Raw genomic sequence first — 12,348 nt, 5'->3', positions numbered from 1 at the left:
ATTCTAGAAAAGCTATCCCACTTTCATAAATTGATTTTGAAACTAGACAAAATTCTTTACAAACCCTAAAGAAGCCAACTTCTGAAACATTCTAAAAATATCACTTGGGTAGTTATCTTTAAAGTAAACCAAATTTGAAAATTTGTTCTTGTTAATAGTTTTATGTTCTTAGTTGATTAAATATGCTTCTTATTGTTCGTTCAAGCTTTAGTATGACATCTACATATGTTTGTGGTTGTATTACTTTAAATTTGTGCCTTTAAATGCTTATACTTGTGTAGTAAATGTTATTTCAATAAGTTGTTCTAACCTTAACATAACACAACTAACTCAACGGGAAACTTAGGCCAAGTTTGGCATCCTCCAAAAAATTTAAAAAGTCAAAAAGTCACTATCCTATTTAAGTCACATCATCTTATTTAAGTCACATCACCTCTCTAACACATCACTTCAAACCCAACCCAAATCCAATCCATATTTCATAAAAAGTCAAAAAGTACACTTATTTAGTCTTCCCAAACTTGGCCTTAATAAAGGTGGTGTTGGGTTTTTGATCGCTAAAGAAATTTTTATGAGATAATCAGATTGATGAGACAAATGGACTAGTTATTTGCAAATTGAAGGAAAATGATAGATTGTGGGGTTAAGTCTTGCGCAAGTTGTGTCGTGATACTCAAGTTGGCTTAGGTTTAGAACGCGGTCCTTTATGCCAGTCGTGCGGTGGTCTAGTAGAACATAAATAAGAATGCTTGTGGCATAAATGAGAATTCATGTGGCAATCTAGAATACAAATGAGAATTCTTGTGGCCGACGGGTTGTGACTTTCCTGTATTCTAAAATGACATGACCTGTGTACATAACCCCGGGAGTGGGGCATCTGGAATGGTGAGCAGGAAAGGGTACCGGTTTGCCTAAAGGCAAGCTTGAAGTGTTAGGTAGAAACGACATTCTGTGGAGAGTTGCCTAGAACTAACTTGATTGACATTCTTGATAACTGAAATTTATTATAAGCCTTGCTTGATTATTGCTTTTGTTGTATGATATCATCGTGCCATTATTGTAATTGTGTATTAGATTGGAAAAAATGGACGGAGTGTGTGTGAGTTTATTGGGCATTCCAAACTCATGGCATTTTATGTCAAGTGCTAAAGAACTTTATCCGAAAGATGATGCCATGAAAATGTTCGAAGATGTATGGCTATCCTAGAAGAAACTTGAACTAGTCTCCCTTTGTAATCTTGTTTTGGGGTTGTAATATAGAAACTCTTGTTGTTACTTAAGACACAACTTTGTAATTATTATCTTGCTTATATATCTATATTATCTTTTGTGGAACCTATCCTTTATTTTTCGTCAACTTATGTAGACCTTGCATTAATACCTAGTCAAGATCTGTCAAAAGGGTAGTTTTGCTATCTAAAGAGATTGGACTTAGAAATGAGGTTACTTTGACTCCTCCAATCTTTCTTAGGATCTTACTTGGTTATTGATCAAATGACTCATTAGTGATGTATCATTATTTATTCTTGAACTTGTAACCTGTGTAGCACCCTATATTTGTATGTCATTATATTCCTTAATGTTTTCGATTTTTAAGGCGTCATAACTTGGTATCAGAGTCTAGGTTCAACTCTTACCTAGTCATTTCGGCCTGAGATTAGAGGCAATCTTGCCACAAACATTATTGTATTATGACAAAATTATTTATTTGGACTAGCCATTGAGTTTTTTCCGTCTTTTTCTAGTTCTGATGTATTAAGCATTTTTTGGCATTTTTTATTTAGTGGATTACCAGATTTGTTGGTAACATTTATTTGGACTAGCCGTTGAATTTTTTCCGACTTCTTCCAGTCATCCATTAAAAAGCTGCGATTGTTGAATATCTTCACACCAGCTTGAAGGGAGTGTTGAATATAGAAATTACAGTACATAAAATCTTTTTATTTTTAGTATTATGTATATAATCTGTGATTGTGTCAATCACCGATTTAATATTGTTTCCATATTTATATTGTTTTCTTATTTATATCGTTTCATAAATTGTATCATGAATCTATTATATATACATGGCATCTACCTCACTTATGGGGAAGCCAAATAATTCTTTTCATTCTTTTATAAGTGACAAACATAGAGCATGAACAATGCAAGAATCGTTAACTTAAATATCTGCAATTTCATATAGATTCTTGCAAGTAACTAAACCAATTAGAACAAAAAAAAGCAAAAATTGTTTTGTTAATAGAAATACATGATACAACTTTTATCTTGGAGAGTTCAAATTCCACAGAAGGTCAGATAATCTCAATTATTTGTAGCTATTTCAGCAAGGTAGGACTATTAAGTTGGGACAACACAAATCACATGCAAAAATAACAATATAATACCTATGACAGAAATGCCTATCATCCTTGTGAAGGCAACAACATCACCTATTTTCATCCTCACAAACTAACAGAGGGTTTATAAACAAAATGAAGCAATACTGCTTGGGTTAAAAACCACTTGAGGTTTTGTATGGTGCATTCATCACAACATAGACATCCAATAGACAAAGAAGTAGCAAAACACAAACTATTGGGGAGAAAAAAAAAAAAAAAAAAAAAAAAAAAAAGCAAAACAAAAAGGTAAAATAACACCTTCTGCATGGGAGGTGTAGTTTTGTCCTTTCGAATTTCAACAACAACCCCTTTAATATTCATTCCTGCATTGGCCATAAGTGGTGATGCAGAGTATAAGAAGCTCAAGAAAGAATATATTCGAAGAAGTGGCGATATTGGGAAATTGGCAAGGTTTCAAAGAGAAAACGATAAGAACTATACAAAATCATGTTTATAGTATTATTAGAGTCTTATTTTATAATTATTTTATGTTTCTAGGATTTTTAAGGTTAGGGATATTTTGGTAATTTGGGAATTTTTGGATATAAGTTGTGCGGGGGTCGCTTATGGGTTCTCTTGTAGGTCAAGTTATTTAATGAAGTTCTATTTATGTTTCTTATTTAGTTTTAAATTAGTTTTAGAATTCAAAGATATTGTGATAGTTTCATTTATTTTGTTCTAGTTGGTTTGGAAAGTCTCTAAAGTATATATAAAGTCAAGTAATACTTCTAGTTGAATAGAGTTGATGTTTTATAAAAAATTAAGAGCTTTGAAGCTTCTTTATGGATTGTACGATGTAACCAAACACTAGGTGTGATGCGTATGGAATCTAGGTGCAATGCCTAGACCTATCTTCTTCTTCTCATTCTTTCCCTCTTTATTGTCTGCACTTTTAACAGCTCAAAAACACTGTTGACAGCCCCTAAAACACTTCCTAAACAATGCCAAAATCCTATCTTTTCATGCTTAATCTCTTACCTATTTATTACTATAAACAAACCCTACTTGTTCACTATATTCTTATTGCAATTGCAGCCATAAAATCCAATTAAAATCAGCCCCAAAAGCCTAGATTTGCTGCTGTCCCTAATTGTCTTGTATCAGCTTCGTATCAAATCCTCAAGTTTCGCCATGATATTTTCACATTGTGGGAGATCCTATACAAGTGGATTGACTTGGGAAGAGGGTAAAGCACTTCTTATAGAAAAAAATTCGTCTCAGGGATCTTCAAGATGATTTTCTTGATCAATTGTATACTCTTGAGCAAGGTGATACATGTGTGATCAATTATGCAAGACAATATAGAGAGTTATTTATCAAGTCTGGACTGGTTGAAAGTGAACGAATGACTATTGTTTGTTTCAAAAGTGGATTGAGATTTGGAATTAAAACAGAGATGTCTCAAGCATATTTAGAAGATCTCGAAGATGCTATTGAAATGGCTATACAATTTGAATTTTTTGTAAAATTGAAGGAGAAATCTACAGTTTTGAAGCCTGCGCATAATGGAAAGACTGTCCAATAAGAGAAACCAACAAAAACTCCTAAACCAAAGGCTAAAATGCCACAAGAAGATGATGAAAAGCCACAAGAAGCTGCAGGAAAACCAAAGATTGTTCTTAGGGATGGAAATCGTACACAATTGAACTTGCAAGCCAATGAATATGTTCAGAATTTTCCTAAGATGAAAGATGAACAGATTTTGAAAGATAACGAGGCACTTATTGATGATCCAAAAGCACCTCAAGAAGATTTAGTTTTTACTCAAGTAATGGCTAGAGTTGAAAATGAGGAATCAGATGCTAGGGAAGCTGTTGGGACTAAAGAATCAAAGCAACTAGCTGCTAGTGCTGTGCAAAATATGCATTTAAAGGTCACCAATATGTTGCCAAAATTTTCTAATTTGGCACCAACAAAGTCATCTAATGAACCTCTACCTGTGCATAATGTCCAGCATGATATTGATCCTATATTAGAGTCACAACTGCCTAACCCACCACCACATAATGCAAATTTGAGTGAGATAACATGCTAGAAACAATGATAGGTGCTGATTTAATTCAACAGGATGTCAAGGTTGAATTGCATGACAACATTTTGATTGAGGAAAAGGTTGAGAATGTGAAATCCATGATTGTTGATACAAGAAACAACATTCAAATTGATTGCAAGCAATACATTGCAAAGCCAAAAGAGAATGGAATGGATGGGTAGAATTTTGCAACTCTACACTTGAATCAATTTAAAAGTTCGTCTTCTACTTCAATTGATTTCTTCATTCCAGAAAAATTCAACTTTAGAGCTGAAAATATCTTATTACTTTCATTGCTAGCTCCAATGAAGAAGAATCGATGCTGCCAACTTGAAGATTTTAATGTGAAGCCATGGATACAATTTCAAAACTTGTAGATTCTTATACTTCAACACTTTAAAACTCAAGGTTGAGTTTTTTCCAACCAAGGGAGAATGATGCAAAGTACAAGAAGCTCAAGAAAAAGTAAATTCAAAGAAGCGGTGATATTGGGAAATTGGCAAGGTTTCAAAGAGAAACCGATTAGAACTATAGAAAATCATGTTTATAGTATTATCAGTGTCTTATTTTATAATTATTTTATGTTTCTAGGATTTTTAAGGTTAGGGATATTTTTGTAATTTGCAGAATTTTTGTATATGAGTTGTTCGGGTCACCTATGGGTTATCTTGTGGGTCAAGTTATTCAATTAGGTTTCATTTATATTTCTTATTTGGTTTTAAATAGATATATATATATATATATATATTAAATTAGCCCAAATGAAGGTCAATGTTTTCCTAACAAACTTGGTAAGAATGTAGACAGATTAGTATTTTGTTTATTGTATTCTAGCATTTTTTCTTGTGAGGGTTTTAAAAAAATTGATTACGGTATGATTAAGCATAACAATATAAATTTGAGTATGGTTCTGTATGGAGTTCCATGACAATTTTATTTAGAATTTCTAAGCCAATTCAAGTAACTTGGAAATTAATGTTTAATCTACAATTTCATTGAGAGAATTAAGTGCTAGGACGGATCATATGTATTGTTGATTTTGGTGTGGTTTTAGCTCTCTCTTGCTGGAATTGTCTATCACATACCTGAAAAACCAAATAGATTTAACTTTCTCAAGCTTCATCGCCACCTCCTCCTTCAGGTTCTCTTTTTTGTACATCCTATTTGTATCAATGTTGATTTAGGTGTTTAAATTTTTAATCTTTGAATCATAGATTGCTATGTTCATATATAGGTTGTGGAATCAACTTGATGCAGAATGGGGAAAAGCTATGAAGAATAATGATATCCTCAAACATTATAAAATTAGTTGAATTTTTAATTATTGATGGTATGAAAATTTGTGTTGATAAAATTTGTGTGTAAAAGAAAGTGTTGATTTCATACTATATATTTATATATATGGGGCCAGAAGGATTTGACTGAAATCATTATAGAAATGTTGTTCAATTTGAAAGCATTATGTGTACTCTTAGTTTAATTTCTTGGATTAAGGTTGATTAGGTTCTACTATTTATTATTTGTGTGTATTATTTTTTATGAGTCTCCTAGTGGATTACAACTCCGGGATTATTTGCCAGAATATACGCAAGTTTTCTCTCTCTAATCAACCAGTGGACAACCATATCCTTTGTCGACTTTTGAATGCTTCAATTTGCAAGGTATGCTTATCCTTAATTTGGGTGGTTTTAAAATCCTTGATATTTGTCTAATTATGTGATGCTCATGATTATGGAGAGCTAGTCTCTATTTTCTCATGAATATATATATATATATATTTATTGTTCTATGCTGTATAATTTGGGTAATTTTATTGCCAATTAGATTCATTGCTATTTCTGCTGCTTGAGCCAAGACACCTGGAAAGAATACTAACTATATTGAAGTAGAGACAAATACCATGAATGGGACTTCAAACAAAAGCCTTATATAGGCCAAGTAAAAATAACAATCACGAGGAATTCTTTCGGAAAGGCTCAAAAGTTGATATTTAGTGGTCTACGTTTGATACAATCATAAATGATTACGACCTAAAATAAATTTCTTCTTTTTTTCCCAAAAAAAAAAGAAAAATTAACTATTTTTGTTTTTAGTCTTTCTCTTCCTAAGAAAAAATAATATAAAATTTTATCTATGCTTGTACAGCAATATAACTTGTATGAAGTTGTCAATGGTCTTACATAATATCTATTGAGAGTTAGAGGAAATTTTTGAGAAATGCAAGTGTATATGAAATAAATTTGGGAAATAAGTCGATTAGATATGTCAAGCAAGACAGTTTATTGAATGGAAACCTGTTAGAAATACAGTTGTTATTTCATTGACTCTTGTATCTTGATTTATACGATCGTTACAATCATGAAAGAAATGGGTCCAAGCTGTTTGCAGATTTCTTTTATGTGGTTATTTTTCTTGTATACGTGTGTTCATAAATCTTTGATGGATATCTTATTTTTTAGGGAAATAATATCAGTAAGAAATGAATGCATATGTACATATGTTGTTAAATGAGATGAAACTAAGCATATTTAGTTTGTTGATGGTAATGGATTGAAAGTTTCTTAAACTTGTAAATAATATAGACTCTAATTTGACTTGGACTCTTTATTTTGAAACTTACAATGGTAATGGATAAAACTTATACAAACCTAAAATCTCATACATAGAGATCCTTTAACATAATTATGCAAGTTTCTAGTAGGTGCTGCATTGAAGTAGATTAATTCTACCTCTTCATCTTTTTAAATTTAATTTTTCTTTTGAGCTTCTTATGGCTTGGATTTAGTAGCAAACTATTGAGATCTTGAATTTTTGTTAATTTTTTATTATGACATTGCTTTTATGGGGGTCATTGAATTATCTTATTAATTTTTTATTATAACAGCTTTTTTCACATGTTTTCTAATTTTTTGATGGTGCACACACCACATCTCTGACTTTGTAATCTTATAAAGACTCTTATTTTCATTACACCATTTACACCCTATCACATTTATCCTTTCCGAACAGAGCCTTGTCCCAACTATTTAGAATTGGCTCTTTGACTATACATTTCTAGGGCCACATGCTTTATTAAGTCCTAAGTCAAGATTAACTTGTGTCAATTTCACTATCCTTACTTTCACTACCCTCTGTCCTGGCAACAACTGAAGTTAATCACATTGATTTGTCTTGCTGGAACTACTCATTGTCTTTGTGCACTTGCTGCCAGATGAATTTACCTAATTTCATTGATGAATTTACTTAATTTCATTGATGTCAAAACTTGCATGTATGCCATACTATTTCTCAAGTTACGATATGATCTTATCTTGTGAATTGATAAGTTTCAACTAACAGATTCTATTAATCGATAAGTTTCAACTAACATATTCTACTGGAAAAAATTAGGTCATATTTCCAGAAAATCATTTTCTGCAAAGATTGTTTACTCCTTATTGAAATGGAGTAGATTTGGAATGAGGTTGCTCATTTAATCAACTTAGATAAATTTAATCAGATTAAAATCTGTATGTCAAAGTTATAGGGAATAAATTTTAATCTTACGTATCGATTTTTATGCTAAGAGGCTTTAGTATCATCAAAGACTGCGGACTACTAATTAAATTGTGAAAAGATAATGTCTATCATGGATGTGGATCAAAGTCAGAACTTTGAATTTTATATTCGAATAATCATTATATTGATGATGTAGGAATGTCATATTCTAGACTTTTTTAGTTCATGCTTAGGCTTTGGTATAGTGTTCCTAGGAATTTAAATTTTTGGCTCTAGAACAATGAGAGGGAAATGCCTTGAAAATCATACTTGAGGACATTCAACATTAAATTTATTGAAGATGTCTCTTACACAATGCAGTTATGTTAGAATCTAGCTTGAACACTAGGAAACTTGGTGACCAAAGAATGAGCAGCAGGAGAATGGATTCAAAATCAATAAATGGATTGGTTCTAAGCTCGGATCGCTATACCACCTCTATAGAAATACCTACTGCTGTCCTAGTTTAAGTATGCTAGTAAGTAGCAACTCCAACTAATACAATTCAGTTTTGTTATGGCGCCACTAGTGGCTACCATGGAAAACAAAGGGATGCATTCCACAGAACCTGATTTAGAATGAGAGTTAAGGCGCTCAATCTTGAATAATCAAAAGACAACGATTAATAGCAACCCCTCGGAAAATAAAGTACAAAATCCATTGAGAAACTATGTTATATACCATTGTGATGCGACATTTACAATTAGTAGGACCTTCCCCTTCTACATGCTAAGATCCACATCATTTCCTTTAACATCCTGTTGTAAAATGAACATAAAACACATGAAATTCAGCAAGAAAAAACCTCCCAGCATTGGACACTAAAATCTTGATCACAGTAAGTTCCCGCTTGGTAAAACTTATTTTGAGCCTTTTAACTTAAATTTTAAAATCACATGCTTAAGGGCATCTCCAAACCTTCACATTTTCTTTCATTAAATTTATATTCAGATGAAGAAGTACTCAAAAATAATCTTCAATCCTTTCATCAAATCAAAGGAGGGTTAATTTTTTTATCTTTTGTGAACTCATCAAATTTGAATTTGATAAAAGTTTAAAAAGATAAAGCATTCAAAATTGATGAAAAGTGAAATTTGGGATAAAATGAGAATTTTTAAAATGATTTTGACGAAAATTTGATGAAAGGATTAGATTATTCATATCAAAGCAAGCTTTTCACTCAAATTTGGAATCAAATTAGATGAAAAAAATTAGTCAAGTGTTGGAGATGCTGTGAAGCAGTTCTACTTTGAAAAAGTATTTTCAGCTCTTTTAAAGCTAACTTTAAGTTTGACTAATTGATTCACACAGTTACACTATTTAAGTCTCATCTTTCAATTTTTCAAAAAATTCAAGACTACACAAATCACAAGAGTGAATTGAACCTAGTTACTAGTTCATAATTTGGCAGGTCACATAAATTCAATACATTCACACACATACAAACAATAAATTCAAAAACACAAAAGCAGAGAGATGTGGTTGGAGCTGCTGTTGCTATTGTTAATTGCTGGTTTGATGCTTCTGCTGCTGCTGCTGCTGTTGCTTCTTGCTGGTTTGATGCTGTTGCAATGTTGCTGTGAGGTTGTGGCTAGAGCTGGCTGCTACTGTGCATTTCCTAGTGGTTGCAGCTGCTGCTTTTCCTAGCTCTGTTCTGGCTTGAGCTGGGCTGCAGTTGCTGATATGGCTGTGGTTGCAGCTGATGATAAGGCCCTAATTTGGTTTTAGGTTCCTCAAATCTTCTTATTGTTGATTATCTAGAATGAAAGCTAGCTTTTTCCTATTTATATCTATCATTGGTGACTTGTTTTCTTTCTTTATTCATGCGATTCACAGGTAAGGAGAGACCGGATCAGTGAAAGAATGAGGAAACTACAAGAGCTTGTCCCAAACATGGACAAGGTAAGGCTACAACAATGCGCACACTTTTTCAATGCCATATGGTGTTTTTTTATTAATGTATATTAATGGGATCTTAATGTGAGATTTTGGCAAACTGTTTGAAGGGTTATGAAGCACAATTTGCTGAAGAAAAGCAAAGGAATTTCAAGTTAATGAGAAACCTTAATTTTATTGAAGAGTCTGGTTCTGAGCCATACACTCCGACTAGCCAAGGTATGGATGTACTTGGATCATGTGGTAAGATGCCAGCTCTAGATGAGATCTTGTGCTCAGTCAATTCCTTCTGAAACTGAATACATGAACGAGGGTTCAAACCTTGCATTCCTATCTAACAATATTGTTGATTTCCCATCCTTGAGGTTTGATGATTCTACATTTGAACGTCTAGTGAATGAATGAACAACCAATTTTATGGAGGCTTCTCGCTCAGTGGCTTCTTTCCCTGGAGAACACCCAGAGGCTGCTCCTAAAACCCCAGAAAAAGTTGTAATTTGTTCAACCTCTATTCTTTCGTACATTTATTGTTTGTATCAGTTAATTATTCTGTTTAATTGAGTTAATCTAGTACTAGTTTGATGTTTTATTTATTTTATATTTTGCGAATATTATAATTTTATTATGTGTTTCTCAGAGCTCCAAGTGTAGGAAAAGGAAAACTCCAGTAACAGATGATTCTCTTGAGAACCAAAAAGATTCTATATCTAGTCAGGAGAATGAAGTTTGTAGATCAACAAGGCTGCTGAGAAAGCGGAAAAATGGATGTGAGCTTGTTGATGAATCGGAGAAGGCTAATGTTGATGGGGCTTCTCATACTAATGTCCTAGTGGTTCTCTTGTGGTTCTCTTATAGTTGTCAATATGTTTAGGAAGTTTGATATGCGTAGTTTTGGATGGTTTAAAATTTTTGTACAGTTTAGAACTTAAGGATAAAACTTTCTAATGTTTGGAATGTATAGACAATTGTTGAATATTTATAATTTATGGATATAGTTTCTTTTTGATGTTTCAAATAATATTTTGGTAGTTGATTTTTGTTTTGTGATTCTTGTTTGTAATATTTGCTAGGTTGTACAAAATTAGTCAAATAGAACCTGTTGAATTTTAAAAAAAAAAAAAATTACATATTCTACGGCAGGCATAATAAGTCGTCGTATTACATATTTTACGGCGCGCAATCAACGTCGTTATTTATTTCACCAATTAACGGCGTACAAAAATAGTTGTAGAAAAAGTAACGACGACGCACAAAATCTGCCGTTAAATAGTTTTTAACGGCATACTATAGCATGTCGTAGAAAAAGTAACAACGACGTACAAAATTTGCCGTTAAATAATTTTTAACGGCGTACAAAGCATGTCGTTGAAAGTGAATGACTTTCCACGACTAGTCATAATATGACGCGCCCTGCACGTCGTGGAAGGATTTTTATAGCGTGCATTGTGCACCGTAAAAACCATTTTTTGTTGTAGTGGATATTGTGATAGTTTTTTTTTTTTTTTTTGTTCTAGTTGGTTTAGGAAGCTTTTAAAGTCTATATAAAGTCATGTAATGCTTCTAATTCAATAGAGTTGATATTTTATAAAAAAATTGAAAGCTTTTTAGCTTCTTTATGGATTGTGCGATGCAACCAAATCCTAGGTGTGATGCCTATGGAATCTAGGTGCGATACTTAGACCTATCTTCTTCTTCTCCTTCTTTCCTTCTTTTATTGTCTGCACTTTTAACAGCCCAAAAACACTGTTCATGGGTACTGTTGACAGCCCTAAAACAGCCCCTAAACAGTACCAAAATCCCATCTTTTCATGTTTAAACTCTTACATATTTATTACCCTATACAAACCCTACTTGTTCACTATATTCTTATTGCAATTTCAGCCATAAAATCCAATTAAAATCCATCCCAAAAGCCTAGATTTGATATTGTCCCTAATTGTACTGCATCAAGTGGTTTACCCTCAGAACCTTACTCAATACTTTATAAGGCTGAAATAGCCCCAAAAATTATAAGAAAAAATTAATCATAAAAATATAAGATTAAATCACATTATGCAATTCATTCTTGAAGACTTTTTGATGTTGGACCATTGATGGTAGTGCCAGCTTCGTCTGCTGTTATTTGGATTGAGGAAGTGCTTCGCCAACATGAGATACACTTTCTGCACTACTACTATCACAACCCTTCCATATTAGAGTTTTTCTCAACCGAGGAGCAATGATTGAAGAATTTAATAATTTTAATATTGGCCTTGTTAATGTGTGCCCTTAGTGCACATGTTAAGTAAGCTTAAAAAGATTGTACATTCTTAATTACACTCACCTTCATGTAGAATGTACAATTCTTTTAAACTTCTTAATATGTGCCCTAAGGGCACATGTGATGTAGGACGAATAGGGCCAGCAGCAACAGTGGACTTTTAGGGCTTGATTTAGTTGGGTTTTGTGGCTGAAATTGCAATAAGAGGATATAGAGGTTTTAAGTGTTTGTTTAGGGCAATA

This window comes from Camellia sinensis, chromosome 13 (assembly GCF_055761805.1).
Source record: "Camellia sinensis isolate YWXY chromosome 13, ASM5576180v1, whole genome shotgun sequence".
Taxonomy (NCBI): domain Eukaryota; kingdom Viridiplantae; phylum Streptophyta; class Magnoliopsida; order Ericales; family Theaceae; genus Camellia; species Camellia sinensis.
Note: the sequence above shows the minus strand (reverse complement) of the source record.